Source organism: Equus przewalskii, chromosome 5 (assembly GCF_037783145.1).
Source record: "Equus przewalskii isolate Varuska chromosome 5, EquPr2, whole genome shotgun sequence".
Taxonomy (NCBI): Eukaryota; Metazoa; Chordata; class Mammalia; order Perissodactyla; family Equidae; genus Equus; species Equus przewalskii.
Window position 1 is genome coordinate 14,605,332 of NC_091835.1, and position 23,021 is coordinate 14,628,352.

Genomic DNA, 23,021 nt, shown 5'->3' on the forward strand with positions numbered 1-23,021 from the left:
ATGTGGGGAAACTACATTCTTCATACACTCTTGGTGGGAATGTAAAATGATACAGCCATCTGGAAAATACTTTAGCAGTTTCTTAAAAATCTACCATGCGACTACTTTATGACCCAGCAAATTGCACTTTTTGGCATTTATCCCAGAGAAATGAAGACATATATTTATACAAATTCTGTACACAAATGTTTATAGCAGCTTTATTCATAATATCCCCAAAACTGGGAACAATTCATATGTCCTTCAGTGGGTGAATGGTTAAACAAACGGTGGTACAGCCATACCATAGAATACTACCCACAAACAAAAAAGAATAAACTTTCTAGACACAAACAACCTGAATGAATCTCCAGAGAATCACACTGAGAGAAAAGAGCCAAACTCAAATGACATAGAGTGGGATTCCATTTATATAACATTCTTGAAATGACAAACATAGAAAGAGAGAGCAGATTAGTGGTTGGTACAGTTTAAGGAAGGGGTAGAGATAGGAGGAAGGTGGAAGTGGCTATGAAAGGGCAACGTGAGGGATTCTTGGGGTGATGGAAATGTTCTGTATCTTAACTGTATCGATGTCAATATCTTGGTTGTGATATTGTGCCATAGTTTTGCAAGATGTTACTAGTGGGAGAAATTGGATAAAGAGTATGAGGAATCTCTCTGTATTATTTCTTATAACTGCATATGAATCTGCAATTTTCTCAAAACAAAAAGTTCAATTTTTTAAAAAAGCTCCATTTACCCTCTTTTAAGTCAAGATTCCATTACTTCAATTAATATTTGTCAAGCTTTGACTGTCAATCTCTACGCTTAAGAGTCAGTTCAATGCCCAAATGGCAAGCATTTTTAATCTCCCAAACTTAGTCGTCAGTTAGTGATGTCTGCCTAAAATACTTTCCTAAATTGAGATGTGAGTCCACCCATAGGCCAAGCAGGAGAGAGTGACATAAAAGATCACCAGTGTTTACAATGGATGTGGAGGTAAGGGGTAGTAGATGACATCTTTGATCTGCCAAGTAGCGTAACTATATAAACAGAAAGTGTACAATATTAAAGGATGAATAGTAAGAAACAGAGATGATAAATAATTTTACATAGGGATGTAAAGAAGACACTAAACCATAGAGGCAATTTTCAAAAAGCATAAAGTAAGAGAAGCAACCTTCCATAGAGAGGAAAGCATGTGTGTGAGCATAGGGAGACGTGCCGGTGGTTGTAACAGCAATCCTACCCAAGGATGGCAGGAAGTGAAGTAGAACAGGCCGCTTGAGGCCACCTTGTCTTGGGCTCTCTAGAGCTTGCTAAGGATTTCAACTATTCATAATTTTTAATGAGGCTCTGAGTCAAGGGAACATTATAATTTTAGAAGTTTTTTTCCTCTTTTTAGAAGCATATAGGCTAGATGTATTTATCTGAGTCCTCATCAGTATCATTTTCATGCACATGAGCAGCATCACTTGCAGAAAAGCAGCTAGACTGAACTGGCTTCATCCTGGAGTACTTGCACCACCCCTGGAAGAATTAGTCCTTTCCCAAGTATGCCTGGCTTGCTCCAAAGTGTCATAGGTCAGGAAAAAGCTTGAGAAAAATTTCTTTGAACTGAATTGATTTTTGCAATTGGTGCGTAGAGATGCAAACACCAGGTCTTTGAAGAGTCACATACGGTGCATCACACATGCCAGTCTGGATTTCTTAATATGCAGCATTTGGATACATGATAGAATAGGACTTCCCAGCCTGGTTGATCATCATTCTTATCCAAGGAACTCGAAAAATCTAAATTCCCAGGCCATACTCCAAATTTACTCAATGGATCTCTTAAAGGGGATCTAGGGATATATATATATATATACACATATTTTTAAGCTCTCAAGTGGCCCTAATTTTGGCCAAGTTTGAAAAGCACTCTATTAAAACTTAAGGCTTGTTAGGTGCTGAATTGGGTCCCCCACAATTCCTCTGTTGAAACCTTAACTCCCAAAACCTCAGAATGCAACTGTATTTGAAGATAAGACCTTTAGAGAGGTGATGAAGTTAAAATCAGACCATTAGGGTGGACACTAAACCAGTCTGACCAGTGATTTTATAAGAGGAAATTTGGACATACAGAGGGACACCAGGGGTGAGTGCGCTGGAGGAATGACCGTGTGAGGACACAGCAAGAAAGAGGCTTTCTGCAAGCCAAGGAAACAAGGAAAGAGGCACAACAAAAAACCAAACCTTCTGAAAACTTGATGTTGGACGCCAGAACTGAGATAACAAATTGTTGTTTAAGTCACCCAGTCTGTGGTATTTTGTTATGGCGGCCCTAGCAAAACAATAAAGGCTGAAATCCCATAGAATGTTGAAGAAAATGGTGTTAGAGTGCTTGGTCTAACAGGGAAAGTGAAGATTACAGCAAAAGTGGAGAAGATCTAGGAACATTCCGAAGATGAATGAACACGGAATCCCCCATAAGAACTGGGGTGTGCAAACTCCAGCCTACTGGACAAATCCATCACATTACTTATCCTTGACAATAAAATTTTATTGGAAAACAGAGCCATGCTCCCTCATTTATGAATGTAATGGGTGTCTATGGCAGCCTTCAGGGGTAATGGCAAAGTTGAATAGTTAAACAAAAACCATTTGTTCCATAAAGACTAAAATATTTATTGTCTGGCCCTTTATAGAAAAAGTTTGTCGACTCCCCACTGGAATATAAGGACTTCATCTGTCTAGCACAACACTGTCAATAGAACTTTCTGCTATCATTGAAATGTTCTATATCTGTGTTGTCAAAATGGTGCTGTCATACAAGGCAATTTAAATTTGAATTAATTACAATCATATAAAATTAAAAATTCAATTTCTCAGTCTGATTAGCCACATTTCAAGTTTGCAATAGCCATCTATGTGGTTAGAGGGTACATATTGGATAACACGGGTCTAGTCCCACTCGTTGTATTCTCTGTGCCTAGAGCAGTGCGTGACAAATAATAAATAAGCTTTCCAGAAATAATTACTAAAAGAGTAAATGAATGAATCAGTGAGGAAGAAGAATGACACAATTTCAGATGCATGTATAAGCATTAAAATTTGCATTGAATTAAATTCCAAACTCTGCAGCTGTGGCAGGTAGAATTATAAAGGGATGTCACCCAAAATCCCCATTTCCTGGTTATCAATCCTAGTCTAGGTACTTTGGTGAAGGGACTTTGTAGATGTAACTAAGGCTATGAATCTTAAGATAGGGAGATTACCCTGGACTATCCATCCATGTGAGCCCAATCTAATCACATGAATTATTGAAAGCAGAAAAATTCCTCTGGCTGGAGTCAGAAGAGAGATGATGCAAGAGGAGGGCAGGAGAGATGAGACAAAAGGGGAGCCAGAGAAATTAGAAACGAGAAAAGGACTTCTAATTCTCCACTGCTGGCTTGAAGGAGGCCACAAGCCTCTCAAACACCAGTGACCTCCAGAAGCTGAGAACAACCTTTACCAGTGAGGAAACAGGGACCTTAGTCTTATAACCATATGGCACTGAATTCAATCAACAACCTGAATGACCCTGGAAATGAATTTCCCTCTAGAGCCTCAAAAGGGACCATTGCCATGTTCTGATCCTCTGAGCAGAAAACCGGCAGAGCAACCTGTGCTCGAGCTTCTGACCCACAGAAACTGTGAGGTCATAAATGGATGTTAAGCTTCTATGTTTGTGGTCATTTGTCACTTATACAGCCACAATGCAGGCATCAAATCTCCAAAAATTAGATTTTCAGTGTGATTACAAATAAAGCATAAATAATTATGTATTTGAGAGGAAAAGAAACCCTTGGCCCATCCTTCAGATATTCTTTCTGAAGGGATTTGGGGGAAAGGCAAGAATTCAACTTATGTAAGACAATCCTGCCTGGTACAAAATTATATCTTGGGAGCCAGTGTGAAAGTCGGAGTTGCTGGCCAAGTCAGATGGGACACAGGAGCACCAAAAGACCCCTCTTCTTAAGTCCACACCCCACCAAGTTCTACATTAACTAGGGCTTTGTAAAGAAAACTTCAAGCCAAGTGGGAATGAAGCACCTCTTTCTAAAGTGACAGAAAAATCACGAGTCCTGTAACCATGCCTCCATCTCGCTTTTTATCCTACGTTCCTCTGGAGTAGTTGGTTTTCTATCTTCTATCTCTTGAGATATCCAGTTAATTATGTTTAATACATAATTATGTCATTGCCCTGGGGAAACCAAAAAATATACACACAGCAAACTTATATCTACCAAAAAGTCTTTGCATCCAGGAAATTATTTTCAAATATCTTTAAGGTAATGGCAGACATTTAAAAATAGAATTGACCTTAATGATTACCTAGTAACCCATAACCCTCTTCCAAGGTCACATACTTCTTTCTAAGACAATGTCAAGCTTAGAATCTCCTTCTCTTGACTCTAAGTCCAGTATTTTACATGATGTTGTCCAAAAGCAGCCAGGAGGGTGTAAAAGTCTCTCCTCCCATAAGACTTCTTAAATCTCCTGGCCTTGATTAGGTCACACACTCATGTTATGGTAACAGGGGAGGCTGCGAAAGGGAGTACCCAGTATTTCTAGCCTCTATTAACGGTGCATGGGTCTCGTTCACAAGGAAGAAGGGAGATGGGAATAGCTATCAGATACACAGCCGAGAGGATCTAACCCAGATGCATACATAATTTAATAAATGTTGTTCTGATTTACCAGTTATCTAGAGAATCTTATTGTGAACCATTGTCCAGGTCCCTGAGGCAAGGTTAAAGAAGTGGTAGATCTTTAAAACTTACCGCTACAAAGCAGGAGGAGGGGATGTAATGTTTAAAGAAGCAGCAGAGGAAAATGTAAACAAAAGATGAAGATGGTATCTAAGACTGAAGTCAGATCCCAGGAGCCTGGGTACTAGACCCTACCAGGGAGTTGCACCCATGCCCCAGCTGCCATGAATGGTGGGGATAAAGGCTCACGGCCATACCATTCTCTGGGAAATTGCCCATGGCAGAAGGAAGCTGCCTCAGCTAGAGATGCCAAGGATCTGCAGGCTTGGTGGTGGCCTGCAGCAACTAATACAAGGGCACAAAAGGTAGTCTCCTTGCCTCAGGGTGGAAAAACTGGTTGGTGCCATTTATACTCCAGAGCTCCCCCTGGGATCAGGCTAAAACTGGTTGTCAGCTGAAACCATGTCTTTGCTTAGCTTCTTCCTTTGCCCTTTCCTGTTTCCTTCTCTTCCTTGCAGGTTTCTGCTGAGAAAATCTCTTTAATCGTTTCCTTGCACAAGAATCTTTATCTCATCTTCACTTCTAGGGGATCTGACCTAAGACACTCAGAAGTGTCGAACTAAGAAGTTTGGATTGCATTATATCAGCAATGGGGAGTTATTGAAGGTTTTAGGGCAACTGTGTTTTAAGATGATTGGTCTGGCAATGAATAGCTTGTAGAAAGAATTAAGGGAAATAGTTGCCCTTGCATTACTAATTATCACATAAAAGGCACAGCCTTAAAACTGCATGTTAAAGAGAGAGAGAGAGAAGAGAGACATTCTCAAAGCTCCTTCCTTTAAGACTATATAGATTTACTCAAAAAAGAGTTGTAATATTTTTCGTTCAGGATCTCAGCAAGAATCTCTTTGGCTATTATTTGCCAGAAATCCGTAATTTAAAACTGTGCTTTTGTGTCTTACGTATAACCTTGAACTACTTTTTTTTCTCCTTGTGACATTGCCTACCCATATCCACTAAGGACTAAATAAAAGAAAATAAATTTACCTTTGGCAGAATGACCTAAGATAGATATAGATTTTTTTAAAGGCATGATTTAAACTCAGGAGTGAAAGGAGGCCTTCATAGATTTCCTAACCATGAATATCCTCAAAAAAAAAAAAAAAAGACTAAAAACCACCTGTGTTTGTTGGGTGTAAATTAACCTGAGTTTATGAGCATGCTCAGAATTTCTCAGGAAATGTCCTCTGATGGCTGATTCAGGTAATTGACAGGGCTTACAATCACAGAGCCTAGGGGCCAGCCAGGTGGCACAGCAGTTAAGTTCGCACATTCTGGGATTTGCTGGTTCAGATCCGGGGTGCGGACCTATGCGTCACTTGTCAAGCCGTACTGTGCCAGGCGTCCCACGTAAAAAGTAGAGGAAGATGGGCACAGATGTTAGCTCAGGGCCAGTCTTCCTCAGCAAAAAGAGGAGGATTGGCAGCAGATGTTAGGTCAGGGTTAATCTTCCTGGAAAAAAAAAATCGCAGAGCCTAAATCTATATCGAGCATAAGACAGGTGAAAAAGATGCATATGCTGCCTCCTACAAAATGTTTACAGTTGATATGTTAAATATTTCTATATAATGTGTTTGCTAGAAATCAATGGAAGATAGAGATTTTTATTCATGTTCAGAGGGTCTCAAACAAATTCTTTTATTGTAAGAATCTAAAAATATAAACAAATTTAGTTTTTACCTTCCCCAGTGAGATAAAACTAAAACTATGTAGCAACAAAAGTTAGGCCTGCTATTTGAGTCAAGAAAGATTGAAAACTATTTACTCTTTACTCAGATAACTTTTAAATCCATGGCCCAAGGAACTAGTCTTAAATAAAGAAGACAAATAAAAACAGCAATAATATTCACTTATCTTAGTCACCTAGATAGTCATGGAGCGTGATATTGAAGGTAATGAAGCATAGCATTTTTGGTTTCACTCCCTAAACAAAACTTTACTAAACCTCTAATATATATGCCATCTTAAATTTGGTGTTATGAGCCTATATTGCAGAAATTTACTCATAGTAAGCACTTAATTATTTATTCACTGGCATTAAAACATTATACACACACTGCAAGGAATTTTAATTTTCAAAGCTAAGAGTAACATGCTACAACGCATAAGAACTTTTTGATGATTCCAAATCCCTTGGAATTCCTAGTTTTGTAATACATGGTGGTAAAGTGAGCTCTTGTTCACTTGCGTATTTTATTGCACAAATATTTTTTGAGCGTCTATATTTCTTAGGCACTACTCTAGAAACTAGACGTGGAGCAGCAAGCAGAGTAGACAAAGATCCCCACTGTATAAAGATTGCATTATAGTTAGGGAGATAGACATCAATCAGAAAAGAAAGGAAAAATATATGTAATATGATAATGGCAACAAATGCTATGGAAACAAATAATGCAGGAAAGGAGTGGCTTATGTCTAAGTTTTAGAGAGAGGAACATTTACTTATTTAAATAGGTAGTCAGGGAAGATCTCATTAGGAAAATTAGATCTTCTGAAATGAATTATCTAAGGGAGGAGAAGAAGTGAATCAAGCAAATATCTGGAGGAAATAATTATTCAAGCAGAAGAACTGCAAGTTCAAAGGAGAATGCCCGGAAGCTCAAAGAACAACCAGCATGCCACTATGGCATTAACCGAGTGAAAGCATAATAAGAGAAAATTAAAAGAGATAATGGGGCAAGGTCATGTAGGGCACTGTCAGTAACTCAGTAACTTTGATTTTTACTAGAGTCATATGGAAGCCATTGGAGGTTTTGAATAGGGTCGTGATATGACCCATCTTATATTTTAACAGGATCAGTCTGCTTGCTCTGATAGAAAGAGACTGCAATGAGGTCAAAAGACACCAGCTCTACAGTTTTTGCTATAATCAAATAGGAAGAGAGCAGTGACGTTGACTGGCTAGTGGCTGTGGAGGCAGTGAGAAACAGGGAGATTTTAGTAACTTTGAGAGTAGAGCCAAAAGAATGTGCCAAACGATTAGATGTAGAGTAGGAGAGAAGAAGCCGTCAAGAATGATGCCAAAGTTTTCTGCCAGAGCTTTGGAGGGATGGAGTTGGAAGGATTGCTAGGATGGGTAAAACTATTGAAAGAGTAGGTTCAGAAAAGAAATGAGGACTTTAGACAGTGCATTAGTTTGCTAGAGCTGCTGTAACAAAGAACCACAAAGAGGAGGGCTTGAACAACAGGAATTCATTGACGGTTCTGGAGGCCAGAAGTCCAAAGTCAAAGTGCCAGCAGTGTTGGTTCCTTTTGAGGCTGTGAGAGAAGGATCTGTGCCAGGTCTCCCTCTTTGGCTTCTAGATAGCTGTCTTTTCTCTGTGTCTCTTCATGTTGTCTTCCCTTCTTGGTTATCTCTGTGTCCAACTTTCTCCATTATCTGTGTCTGCTCCAGGTTGAGGGTTATTGTGAAGACATAACATTAATTCTAGAAACAGAATATCCCCAATCATGTCAAAATGCATTTCTTGAGGATAGGATTTGTCATTCTTTTTTTTTTTGGTTGGTTTTTAATTCCACACATTTCTTAGCATAGTGTCTTCAACATAGCATAAAATATTACCTGGGAATTTTTTAGATGAAATTCACAGAAAATAGAGGCTAAAAGAGGCTTTTCCTGTAAGAATATTTATAATCTTCCCTAATGAGAAGTATGATGGCAGACAGATAGAGGATTAAAGAATTCAGGCACTCAGCCATGTTACCAAGGACCTTAGGCTGTTCATTTTTCACTTCTGTCATTCATAGAGTGTTGCTATCATCCTGTGGTGTCCCCTCATCACCCCAAGATGACTGCCACAGCTCCAGGCATTATATCCTTACATATCCATGGCCAAATAGAAGCAGAGCTACTTCTAACAGTTTCTTTTTCACCATGGAGTCAAATCCTTCCCAGAAAACTTATATCCACCAGCTCTTGCGGTCTTCCTTTCAGAGAATCATAATTGCGTCATATGCCCTACTTTCAAGGGAGTCAGGAAATTGAGTGTCTTGCAGTTTCCATCTTTAACAAGGGAAAGAGATTCTGCCCTCAAATTACAAGGAGGATGGGAAGGACAATGTGTTAGACAACAAATCCTTAATGGATGTTAAATGAGTGAATGATACATAATCATGGTGATGGAAAGTCAGTGATATCAACGATTATCCACTATTTTCTTAGAGCAAACTCTAGATTCCATAGGGTGTCTCCTTTGACATTAGACATTTGACTTTATAATTTCCAATCCAAGAAAAGGTATCATATGTGCTACTTACAATTTACTTTACTTGAATTCTCAATTTAGAATTTCCGGAAAAAAAATAGCAAAGGCAGAGAATTAAGAATGAGTAAGATATCACACAACAAATAGAAAATTTGACTAGAAGCACTAGTACCATGATTTTTCTAAGTATTCTCTACCATCTGAGAGGTAATTGTTAGTCAATGCATAATACTGAAAACGATTGATGAAAATTTTGTGAGAAAGAAAATTACTTACAACATGTGAGTTCTGAGAGCAAACTGGTAGTGCTATCAGATGTCCTCCAAGGAAGAAAGCACATCAACTGACTTAAGGATCTCTTCTGAAGTTTCATAGTATGTTTAGTGTGTCCGGCTTAGCACTGAATTTTCTTCTTCTTAGGACTGTTATTGACTTAACTGCTTAATATGTGTACTGTTTCTCCAACGTCAATAAAGAATTATCTAAACCATAAGATCAATCATGCTGAGGTTGAAAATTCTTTTGTATAGTAATCCCCAAAATTCATCATTTAATATTATAAGCATTTGAATTGTGCCAATTCTTAAAACTAAGGATTCAGCTGTGAACAGTCACTAATGTCCCCTTTTAATACAATTAGTGTAAACTATTTAGGCTCAACAGAATTCTCTATGCATGGAAATTCCAGTGCTCCTCAAGAATCTGGAGACCTTCTCCTAATTCAGTTCTAAGCTTACTGTAAATGGTGTGGAAATATTTGCCAAACTGAATTAATTTGATGTTCAGAATAATAAAATAATCTTTGGGCCCTTGCAAACATCTCTACCAGTTGTTCAACTTAGTTGAGAGGGCTTAAACTGAATGTAAAATTATGTTGTGAAGTTCTAACACAAGTGCTTTTAAAAACTGTTAAATGATTGCAGATGACACATCTCTTTCAGGTTCAGCGAAAACATCTGAGAGAGATAACAAAGTGATTTGAAGCAATTTCCACCAACAATTTGAGGAAATTAGAAAAGATGCCAGAAAACCATACGGCAACAGAGGGAGATGAAATGCGTGGCTTCCCTGGGAGACAAAGAAAGGGAAAGTGCTGGGTTCTCAAGGCCCGTTTAATGATCAGCCCTTTATGCCATAAGATCCAAGGCAACAGTATTTAGACGTCTCATTCTGACCAAATGCTACCTGGCCTTTTTCAATTTCCAATGGAGGACGTTAAGAAGGATATGTGTTGTAGGAGAAAATGATCCAGGTTACACTTTCTGGTAAGTTGCTTCATTTGTTTGCAATTTTCTTAAATTGTGAAAGAAAAAAAAAAGGAGAGAAACAAGTAGGGCTTTTCTCCATTATGTTCAAGTGTTTGGCCAGAAGCTCCCCTGAGATTCTGTGATAGCTCATTTATAATATGGTGCAATTGGATCATCATTATACTTACATACCATCTGTTCACTTCTCTAATTCTGCTTTTTTACCCACTTGTTTTCATTTCAACTATTTTCATCTAAAGTGATACACATTTGCTAAGAAAATCCCAAGCATATTTGGTGTAGGAGGACTTCTGGACAAGTGGCTTTCAGAGTGTTGGAAGATAGAATTTCATTTAGCACATATTTATCTATTTCATATAGAGCTGATTTTTTGAGGTCTTATATTTGAGAAGTTCATTAAACTGCATATTTCACAGTTTTGCTGTTCTTTTCTCTTTAACGATGCTATTTGGATTCAGGCACACATTCAGGAGTGTTGGAATGGAGCCAGTTTCTGAAATTTGGCATCTGAATTTCTAATCATTGTAGATTATGAATTCTACACCACACATCACATTCTATCCTCTGATACACATATGCTATCCTTGATGAGCCCCCTTGCCACAGACTAATCTTTGTCAACCAACTTTCAAATAAAAAGACAAGACTAGGAAATATGACTATCTGATCCTGCCTTTTGGTGCAAATTCTTTCCACCACCCCACAAGAAAATCACTAGCACTGCTGTATTTTCCCATTGAGATTAGTATTTTTTTCTACTGCATTTGGTAATAGCAAAGTTGAAAAACTCTAGCGCTAAACACTAGATTCACTGTGTTGCCTGGTCTTTGATCAGCTGACAAACATGATAGCAATTTATACAATGCATTGTATTCTACATGCTTGTTCTTCTGTTGAGTAGTTCACATATATTCTCTGATTCATGCACATAATAACTTTAGAAGGTAGGTATTAGTATTTTTGCCATTTTTAAAAAATATGAATATTGAGGTTTAGTAAGAAAATCAGAAAATTTTCACAGCTAGTAAATCTTGGAGCTAGAGTAAAACCAAATTTTTCTAACGTCAAAACCATGTTTGTAACAACTAAGTAAATTCTAATTTGCTCATATGAAACAAGTTTCCCATCAGTAGCAATGACACTATTACTATCTCAGGGAATTGGCCCCACAAGATGAGACTAACCTGGTCTCTCTCTTTCCCATTACCAAGAAGGACAGGCATGTCCACTCTCCTGGGAGTGAGAGCAAGATGGTACAGAGAAAGTCCTTAAGTCAAGAACTGACTTCAATAAATTAGGTGCTGAGTCACATATGTGAGTGAAAGCACCTTGAACTCAAAATGCTGAAGTTGTAGATTCCTCTTCAGGCAAACTATTAATTCCCAAAATGGATACTAAAATTCCATACCTGTTTTCCGAAGCAATGAGTTAAATTAGAATTAACAGTTGTCAAACAGCAAAATCAGCATATTTCTATACACTAACAATGAACACTCCGAGAGGGAATGTAAAAAACCATTCAATTTACAACAGCCTCAGAAATAGTAAAATACTTAGGATTAAACTTGACCAAGAAGACAAAAGATGAGTGCACTGAAAACTACAAAAGGTTACTGAAGAAATTAAAGAAAACACAAATAAATGGAAAGATATCCCATGTTCATGGATTGGAAGACTTAATATTGTTAAAATGTCAGCACTACCCAAAGTGGTCTACAGATTTAATGTAATACCTAGTAACATTCCAGTGATGCTTTTTGCAGAAATAGAAAAATCCATGCTAAAACTCATATGGAATCAAAGGAACCCAAATAGCCAAAACAATCTTGAAAAAAGAACGAAGTTGGAGGTCTCACTCTTCCTAATTTCAAAACTTACTACAAGGCTAAGTTTACCAAAACAATGTGGTACTGGATAAAGACAGACATACGGACTAAAGGAATAGAGAAGAGGACCCAGAAATAAATCCTCACATATACGGTCAAATGATTTTCCGCAAGAGTGCCAAGACCATTCAATGGGGAAAGGACAGTCTTTCTAACAAATGGTATTGGAAAACTGGATATCCACATGCACAAGAATGAAGTTGGACCATTCCTTACACTGTATACAATAATCAACTCAAAGTAGATCAAAGAGCTAAATGTGAAAGCTAAAATCATAAAACTCTTAGAAGAAAATGTATGCGAAAAGCTTCACAACATTGGATTTGACAATGATTTCTTGGATATGAGGCCAAAGCACAGGCAACAAAAGTAAAAATAGATAAATTGGACTACATTAAAATTTAAAACTACTGTGCACCAAAGGACACCATGAACAGAGTGATGAATCTATGAAATGGGAGAAAACATTTGCATGTCATATATCCAATAAGTGGTTAATATCCAGAATTTATAAAGAACTCTTACAAGTCAAAAACAACAAAAAATAATTAACCTTATTATGAAAAGATGCTCAACATCACTAGCCATTAGCAAAATGCAAGTCAAAACCACAATGAGATATCATCTCACACCCATTAGCATGGCTGTTGTCAGAAACAAAACAAACAAAAAATAGTAAATAACAAATTTGGCAAAGATATGAAGAAATTGGAGCCCTTGTTTACTGTTGATGGGAATGTAAAAAGATGTAGCCACTATGTAAAACATTATGGCGGTTCCTCAAAAAATTAAAAATAGAGTTACCATATGATCCAGAAATTCTACTTATGGGTATATATCCAAAATAACTGAAAATAGGATCTGAAGAGAGATTTGTACACTCATGTGCGTAGCAGCATTACCCACTATAGCCAAAAGATGGAAGTAACCCAAGTGTCCATCAACAGATGAAGAGATAAGCAAAATGTGGTACATACATACAATGGAATATTAGCCTTAATGAGAAGGAAATTCTGACACATACTACAACATAGATGAACCTTGAGGATATTATGTTAAGTGAAATAAGCCAGCCACAAAAAGATAAATACAGTATGATGCTATTGATATGATGTATCTAGAGTAGTCAAATTCATAGAAACAGAAACTAGAATGGTGGCTTCCAGGGGCTGAAGAGAGGGAAAAGGGGGAGCTGTTGTTTAGCAGATGTAGAGTTTCAGTTTTGCAAAATGAAAAAGTTCTGCAGATTGGTTGCACAACAATGTGAATATACTTGTACTTACCACTATTGAACTGTGCACTTAAAAATGATTAAGATGGTAAATTTTATGTTATGTGTATTTTACCACAATTAGAAAAAATTTTTGGGAGTTAATAAGCTACTCCCTCCACGAAAAAAGAAAAAAACACCTATAGTGATGGAGATACGTCAAAGGGATACAAGAGTCAGCTAGAAGAACATAAATTGGAATAGTTTGAGTAACAAAATAAATTAAGTAGTATTAGACTTTAACCCAAAGTATCAAATATTCATGAGTCCACAGTGAGGTGGAATATCTACATAAATTATTTGAAATTATTCTTCACAGGAGATTTGTTTACTCTTCTTCATTTAGTTAGTTAGTTAACAGTTTGGTTTTTGATGAACTTGACAGTTTGAAGTGTACTGGTCAGGTATTTTGTAGAAGGTCTCTTAATTGGCATTTGTCTGATCTTTTTCTCATTATTAAATTGGAGTAATGGGTTTTGGGGAAGAAAACCACAGGCATAAATTGTCATTCTTATTACATTGTATCAAGGGTACATACTATCAACATGACTTATAACTGTGATGTCGACCTTTATCATCTGGCTTGAGGTAGTGTTCATCGGGTTTCTCTACTGTTAAATTACTCTTTACATGTAACGACATTCTACAAAATACCTGACTAGTATGCCTAAAAACTTCCAAGGTCATCAAAAACCAAGAAAGTCTGAGAAACTCTCACAGCCAAGAGGAACCTAAGGAGACATGAAGACTAAATATAACATAGTTTCTTGGATGGTCCCGGGACATAAAGAGGGCATTAGGTAAAAACCAAGGAAATCTGAATAAGCTGTGTACTTTATTTAGTAACAATTTATCAATTCTGGCTAATTAATTATGTCAAAAATTCCATAGTAATGTAGGATATCAAGAAAAGGAGAATACATAGGGGAAACTGGGTATTGAGTACATAGCAACTCTCTGTACTACCTTCACAATAATTCTGTAAATCCAAAACTGTTCTAAAATAAATTTTATTTAAAAAGAAAAAATACAGTTGAGTTAAGTGTGAGGAAAAGGCAAACACCATTGTTTGGGATTTGTTTGATATTTTTCTCCTGATTGTGAAGAACATGAGCTTCTATTCCAACAGGGAATTTAACATCCTGTGGATTTTTCTCAGGAATTCTGAGGAAGTGTTTTAAGTGGATTCCTCCTGATTCCCTTGATTCACAATACATCCCAATAATATTCACTCTTATCTCAAGCCTACTCTCTCAACATTTTGCCTCCCCATCTTACAAAGATTCAGATTGAAGAGCCATTTGGATGGAAAACAACAAAAGCAAAAGACAGAACACAAAAAGGGACTTAATATTTTTAAAGGGAAGGAAAACAACTAAAAGTGAAATAATCTGTATTTAAAGATCAGGGTGGGAGGATGATTGTGAATATGTTCAAGTCTTCCTTGGCCATGTGTCAAAACCTCCATGAGTTTTTAAGTAAGATATACAAAAAAATCGCCATCCTTGTCGTATAGAGCTATTGGATGAAAATGAGGATGTTCACCAGACTTTACACACGATTTCAGATCAACAAGGAAGCAAGGCAAAAGTCTAATTTAAGCCTTGTGGCTCTGGACAATCTGTGTAGTCAGAACTCTGTGCGAAGTAGGCTAAAGCATTTCATTTCCTCCAACTAGCAAACCTCTACAACAACACACAGTACACTTGCTTTCTACACCTGTAAAATGATGGGGGTTTGTATCAGAGCATCAACCACCTTTACTATCTAGTTGTCAATCTTTGGTAATCCAAAGGGATGTCAAACACTCTGACAATCACCAAAACAATTTCAAGGTCAGCTAATGGTCTGTCAGCTTCAAAAGCCGTAAGGACTATATCAATCCGATTTCTCTTCTCCCCATCTCAAGAAACAGCTGCTTTCCCATTTGCCTGGCAGCTTGCCAAAAAACAAGACAGTTAGTTAACACAGAGCTGTCAATAATCCATAGTAGCTGGACTTGATAAAGCAATCAGGAGGGGATATCATTTAATCAAAGTCTTTGAAAAAGGGAGAAGCAATTGGGATTGCTAATCAGGTAATTGCAGGGGGAATTGCTCAGAAATAATTTGTATCGAACTGATGAACAGCAAGTCCAGCCTACAATCAGGAGGAAGGATTTTTCGTGCTGGTGTCATCCTTACTATGACTGCTAATCTTTGTGCAGTGTGCAAATGAGATGGGAATCCGTTCTTCCATGGCACTCAGCTCCCTAAATGTCACATTTCTGGCTTGGGCAAGTCATAGTTATTGACTAGACTGTCTCTGGAGAAAACAGACTTTGCTGAACCTTTGAAGGAAGATATGGACACAATGGATCACCTTCAAAGTCACTTACATATTGACCTGATTATATTCAAATATGTGATTATGAATAACATGAGCTTCTCTTCCAGCAGGGAATTTAATATCCTGTGGATTTTTCTCAGAAATTCTGGGGAAGTGTTTTAAGTGGATTCTTCTTGATTCACTTGATTCATAATACATCTTCACAAGGGTTCCAAGAGAATATAAAAATGAGGAATAAAATAACAGTAAACATTTCTGAATTGTGTTCTACAAATTGATTCAAATGATTTGTCAACTGCATATAATTGTTTACAACCCCTTCATCATTACAAAGATAATTTCAGTAGTTTCCAATGCTTCATAAAATATAGAAATATGAAAATAAACACAAAATAAGCTAGAACGTGAAATAAAATTAAAACATGAGACAAAAGAAAATAGATTAACAGTACTAATGTTAAGGAAACTTACCACTTCACTTATCCATTCATTTCACTGAAAAATATTGAACAGTTGCTCTCTATTAGAAAGAGTACACTCTGTTTTTCTTCACTGAATTTTTTACGGCTATTTTACAATGATTGCTTTACCTCTTCCATCCCTAATTTGACTATATTCTGACTTGTCTTGTTGTATATTGGAATTATTATAAATATGGAGCCAGAGACCATACAATGGAAGAGTAATTTCACCACTTCCTAGTTATGTGCTTTGAGACAACTGATTATAGTTCTAATTATTTGTTTTCTCCTTGAAAAACTGGGTTAAGAACAAATGCTAACACAAAGTTTTGATGTTTTAGGATGTAAAATGCTTAGCCCCTTGCATAAGCTGAAGTAATCATGTAATAAATGACAGTTGTTAATATTTCTTCCTGTTTTTTTATTCATCTTATTTCTCCCCAAGCTGTGCTTCAGAAAACAGAAATCCTTCCCTTAAATAAAAGATGGAAATAATTACTAACGCCTTCATCCTTTGACAGATGCCAGTTTTAATTCCACAACTTGATATGACCTAGACAGGATTCTATTAATCTGTACAAATGTGGCAGGTATAAAATTATTTAATATCAAGTATTCTCAGCCTTGAACTATATCTGCCCTGCCTATTTCATCTGTCAAAGAGAATCTTGTATTTGATTATCGCCCCCTATTTCCATCCCTAATCTTTACTCCTTAAAGAAGTCTATCTGGTTAGTTTATGAAATTACATGATGCAAACTTGGGAGCATAGAAATGACAGGAAGTTAAGAATAAAAATAAAAGAGTAAGAAAAGAGAAAATGGACATTACATGTGCAAGATTATCGGTGAAAAAAATGTTGCTAGAGAAGGAGGACTGTGACTCCTGAGACTGGAGAAGCGTCTAGGCTTTAGAGAATAGAAGAACAGAGGCAAAGGATTTTAGGAAGTTGCGTTTTGGATTATTTCTTGAATCTTAAAATTCTTTGAAAAACAAATAAAAGTAGGAGTTAATTTTTAATAACATTGGTTGTTAAACAGTGATTCTTTCAGTACAACACACTGCTAACACTGGGCCATGTGACATCCTAGGTTTTATTTGGGTTACGTGATAGCTCCCACTCATTTTTTCTTTTCGACTTAAGCTGGTTGTAATTGGAAAGAGCTATTGAGCTCAAAGAAAACTACAAGAACAGCCCTTAATTGGTGCTCCATTTGTAAGGGAGGAGACAGGGGAAGAATTGTCGTGATACAAGGTGAGTGTTAATAATATTCTGTGACATAGACACAAAGTCTTTAAAACCAAATCTTGCTGTTATGCCAGATTTACAACATGCTATTCTCCTAGGATACTGCCTGCCACAGACTTAAAGAGGGACTGGTTTGATATCCCTCTTCAAAAACTCATCCATTTATTAATAACTCTACAGAGTTATCCATTCATTAGCCTACAAATATATATTAACAATTTTGTTGATGACAGTAGTGAAACTTTAGGATATATATAAAATTAGAAGACAGCTTCCTTTAAAAAAAAGCTTCCAAACATACAGAAATAAAAAGTTATATATCCTTTACTCTTCTTCAGATTGATTATTGATCTAAAGCAAGAAAGTTTACCTCTAAAATTTTCTATTTTTATAAGAACTTCCCAATAGTATCTCAGAAAGCCCTATAGGACATTAAAGTCTCTATATCCAATAACACATATTTTCCTTGTCCATATACTTATATATACTTAGATTGACAAAAGGATTCTAAATTCCAACTAAAAAACGTGAAAATAGCCAAGAGCATTTAGAAAAAAGGGGTATAATGAGAGGCAGTTTACCAGCTATTCACGATTAGCACAATCAGATATCAAAGTATATTACAAATCCACAGTAATTTTAAAGGTGTAATAATGGCATAGAAATAGGCAAAACAGAAAAAATAGTAGCAAACTTTATTGTATAAGAATGGTGATGTTTGAAATCAGTGGGAAAAGAGGGGATAAATGATGCTGAAGCAACTGAGTAAATATTGGCCAAAAAAAAGTTAATTCCTTTCTCATGCCTTTTTACAAATAATTCTTGGTGGAAAACAAAAGTGAAATATACATTCATACAATTAGTAGAGGAAAATAGTTTTCTTTCAGAATTGAAACTATTAAAAAATATTGGTGGATTTAACTGCATGAAAATATAGTTTATTTTGAAAGGCATTTCAAATTAAACAGAAAATTATTATCATCATAAATGATAATTATTCAGTAAGTTGCAATGGCACAATTGGTCAGCCATGTGAGGAAAAAATAAAGTTGATCCTTACCTCATTCCTTATCATAAAAATCCTTCCAAATGGATCAAAAATATAACTGAAAAAAAAAACATAAAATAACTGAAGGAAATATAAATTTATGTTTTTATAATCTTGAGTGAGAAATAATTTCTATATATTATCAATGGAAGATTCTGTAAAGGACATATTGACTTCTCAAAAATATTTTATGTTGTAAAACTATGCAAAGGATCAAAAGATAAGCGATAAACTGGGGAAAGTATTTGCAATATTTTTACAAATGATCAATAACATTAATATATAAAGCACTTTTATAAATTAGAAAGAAAAGACCAACACCTCTAGTGAGAAATGGACATAAATCTTTTTGCAGAAGAAATGTACTCGATAAGTTTACAAGATGTTAAACCATATTGATAAATGATTAAATTCTCATTAAAAAATTAGATATCAATATTTGCTTTTTAGTTTAGTGAAAAATGAAAATTTTTAAAAAATCTCTATATTGGAAATGGTGTAAATAAATGATTTTCTCATATATTGTTGATAGAAATAAAATCAGTACAATTTTTGTAGTGGGCAGTTTAGCAGACCAAATCAAAGCTTTTATATCCTTTGCTTTAGTTATTCCCCCTTAGGAATTTATTTCAAGGAGATAGTGGGATAAATATACAAATTTCTATACAAATATAGTTAAGACATGTGTAACATTAGGAGGTTGTTCATAATAGCAGCAATCCGTTAGAGACTGATCAAATATATAATGGTATACCATTAAAATACCATTTAGCTAATAAAAATTATTTAGGAAATCCATATTTATTGATGTGGAGAATTTTATATGATATTTTAAGTGAATAAAGCATGTTATCAAACATTATACATTGTATGATCCAATTCTAGTGTAACTTTAACAATAATACCTGTTTATCAATAGAATACTCATAATATGTAATGTATATTTATAAACAGGTACAACTAAATCTAAGGCTTTGTAACTAAATATTAACCGTTATTATTCAGGGAATATAGATGATTTTCATTTTATTCCTTATACTTTTTTTGTATTATATAATTGTTTTAAATGAGCATATACTCTTCTTGTAATCAGAAAACAATATCCATTCTTTAAACTCGTAATTATGGCATCAAGCAATATTTGCATTTTGTTAGCCTACATTCTAGATATTGATTTATTTGGTACGTGGTTTTCCTCAGCAAAGTCATTTGAATTGGTGATATATATTTTTAATTGTTTTAGAGTTTCTTTTCAACTATTAAGGGTATTATACTTATTTATCTTCTCTTTTCATGTTTCAAAATTTCTGACATGATGGTAGGTAAAGAGGAGCTTAATTTCAAAAGTTTCCCACACACTTATAGCAAGAACTTTTCCCTTTTATACTTACACATCTATCTTTGATTTCCCTCACTCTTCTCTTCTTTCCTGCTTCCAAGAAAAAGAAAGACATCAACATTTTTTCTCCTATTAACATTTCTAGTCTCACTTTTATCATCATTTTTGTATATTTCATTATTTCTAAAATCACTTTTTTCTGCTCATCTAGTCTAAACAAGGTACTCTGGACTAGACCATGCAGTCCAACCTCATTACGTTTCAAATAAAAACACTGAGACCTGGAAAGATTTAGTGAATTGTTACACATCACCTAGCTTGTTAGTGTCAGAGCCAGAACTTGCTAGTTAGGTGTCCTGACCTTGTCCCCTTCTTCTTCCAGCTGATCTACAACATTTAACATAGATAATCAAACCCTCAGGGGAGAGCCATCTTACAAGTCCCTTTATTTTATAGATGAGAAAGTCAATCCCAAAGAAATAACTAGTAACCAGCCTAGGGTTACTTTGTTATTTGTTGACAGAGATGAGAACAGAGATCTCACATTCTTTCCCCACCAAACTCAGAGGAGTTGTGTATAAAGTAGAGAAAAAGCTCAGTAGGATTCAATAGAACCAAAGCATGCCCTGTGGAACATCGATCCTCAGTAACAAAAGACGTTGGAAAATTCTGAACACTGCTACCGCCTGGGAGACTCACAGACTTCATTGGTGCGTTGAATTAAGGCTCTCAGAAGTCCTGCTGCCAATGAACTTATTTTCCGTTGTATAACCCAGAGTTTTCCAAATGTATATGACCATGAAACACTTTGTCTCATAAAAATCATCATCCTGGGGGTAGCCGGGTGGCACAGTGGTTAAAGTGCACACGTTCTGCTTTGGCGGCCTAGGGTTCGCTGGTTCGGATCCCGGGTGCAGGCATGGCACCGCTTGGCAGGCCATGCTGTGGTAGGCATCCCACATATAAAGTAGAGGAAGATGGGCATGGATGTTAGCCCAGGGCCAGTCTTCCTCAGCAAAAAGAGGAGGATTGGAAGCAGTTAGCTCAGGGCTAATCTTCCTCAAAAAAAATTATCATCTTGTAGAAATAGTGTTTTATTGAACATTTTGTGATATTTTTGGTTGAGAGAGAAAACACTCAAGTTCTAATCTCATAACTGCCAGTCTCTTCATAGGTGCCCCTGGGCAAGTCACTTAATTTTCTTCATGTATGACAAGAAGGGATGAAGGAGCAAAAAAAACAAGACCTAAAGTCTCTCTCATCATTCATCATTATAGGAGGATCTGGAGTATCTTATATAGTCGCATCTGTTGTATATATTCTAAACATTGTGCACACATATCTCCAAGTAAGATTACTATTCAACACCCATTAGAATGTGTATTTATATGCATATAGGAAATATTTCTAGTTTCGATGTCTCCTCCCTTTTCTCTCTCTCTCTCTCTCTCTCTTTCTCTCTCCCAACCTCCACTTTCCTCTCTCCCTTTCCCCTACTCCACCCTTCAAAAACATCTGATCTTCCATTAGTAAAGAAGCGTATAGACAGTGTTATCTAAATTGGAACCTGGAAGCTGAGTGTAAGAGTTGGCTGGAAACAGAACTTAGGAGGTACCCAATAAATACCTGGGGGGTAAAGGTATAAGTTATCTTCCACGCATCTTCCTGGTTAAATTTTCTTAACTACCACTTCCAATGAAGTTGACTTTTGCTCAAGAACCTATAATGTTAACTGGATAAAATCCTAAATCTTCAATTCTGTGTGTATCTGTCATCCAAGCTTCTCATACTGCAGTCGTGGGACTTAAGAGAAAGGATTTTGGCTTTCGAGTAAGACTGGTGTGAGAGGCCAGCTCAATCAGCAGTGTGTCGCCACGGATGCTGTTTCTTCAGCATTTGGAATCATATTTTCTGCCTCTTATATCCCTCACAGTGCCAGATATGTAGCAGAAATTGAATGAACACATTTTTTTTAAAGCAATATTAACTCCTTGTTATGGACTAAATGTTTGTGGTCCCACCAAATTCAGATGTTGAAACCCTAACCCCCAATGTAATGGTATCTGGAAGTGGAGCTTTTTTGAGAGAATTAGCTTTATAGGAGGTCATGAAGGTGGAGCCCCTGTAGTGGTATTAGTGTCTTTATAAGAAGAGCTAGAAACTAGAGTGCTCTCTTTACCTTGTAAGGACACAGTGAGAAGGTGGCCAGCCACCTGCAAACCAGGAAGGGGTCTCTCACCAGAACCTAACCAGGCTGGCACCATCATCTTGAACTTCTCAGCTTCCAGAACTGTAGGAAAACAAACTTCTGTTGTTTAAGCCACCCAGTGTATTTTGTTATAGCAGCTCAAGCAGACTAAGACATTCCTTTCTACTATAGGAACCATGTGCAAGACCCCAGAAGATCTGGTCTTTATTTGCTTCTCTGGCTTTTCGCCTCCCTATTGCACACCTCATCCTCTATGTGCCAACTACATTGGACCACTACTATCCTAAAGCAGTTCTTCTCAATCTTTAATGCCATATGAATAGCCTGATGATCTTTCTAAAAATGCACATTCTAGTTCAATAGGTCTCCCTCCACTGGGGCCCAAGATTCGGGATTTCTAACAAGTTTCCGGGTGATGCTGAAGCTGCTGGTCCATGCACTTTGAGTAGCAAGGCCGAATGGTCTCTAGGCTTTTACGTCTGCTGGGTTTTAGGTTTTTTCCTACTCTTCCCCAAATGCTTTACCTACATAACTTTTAGATGTCTGCATAGTAATTACCTGCTTCAGGAAGCCTCTCCTAACATTCCCTGAGTTTTAGAAAAGGAAGTATATGTATATGTACATATGTATAATGGCTTAAACATAACAGAAGCTTAATTCTCACTTATGTAATAGTTTCATTTCCTGTTTGAAGTGTCCCTGATCAGCCTCCTCATGTGGTGATGCAGGGACAGAGAATTCTTCCATTTTGTTGGGGCTCTAACATTCCCCGTAGTCATCTGAACCCAGATAGCGGAGAGCAAAAGGAAACTGAAGATGGTGCACGACAGTCCTATTCACACTTCATTGGCTGGAACTCACGCCCTTGGCTATACCTAACTGCAAGGGAGTTTGGGAAATGCGGTCTAGTTATGTGTTCAAGAGGACAATGTGGGTATTGGGAGCAGAGAGTAGTCTCTGGCTTTTTCTGACTAGAG

At 36.6% G+C, this 23,021-nt stretch overlaps 1 long non-coding RNA gene across 2 annotated transcripts in view; it reads left to right on the top strand.

Annotated features, from left to right (window-relative positions):
- LOC139083678 (uncharacterized) overlaps positions 1-23,021 on the top strand; it is a 90,327-nt gene that overhangs the window by 44,075 nt on the left and 23,231 nt on the right. For both annotated transcript variants that reach the window (XR_011540589.1, XR_011540588.1), the window contains exon 3: positions 9,928-10,251. This is a non-coding gene — a long non-coding RNA (uncharacterized lncRNA). The remainder of the gene's footprint in view (positions 1-9,927; positions 10,252-23,021) is intronic.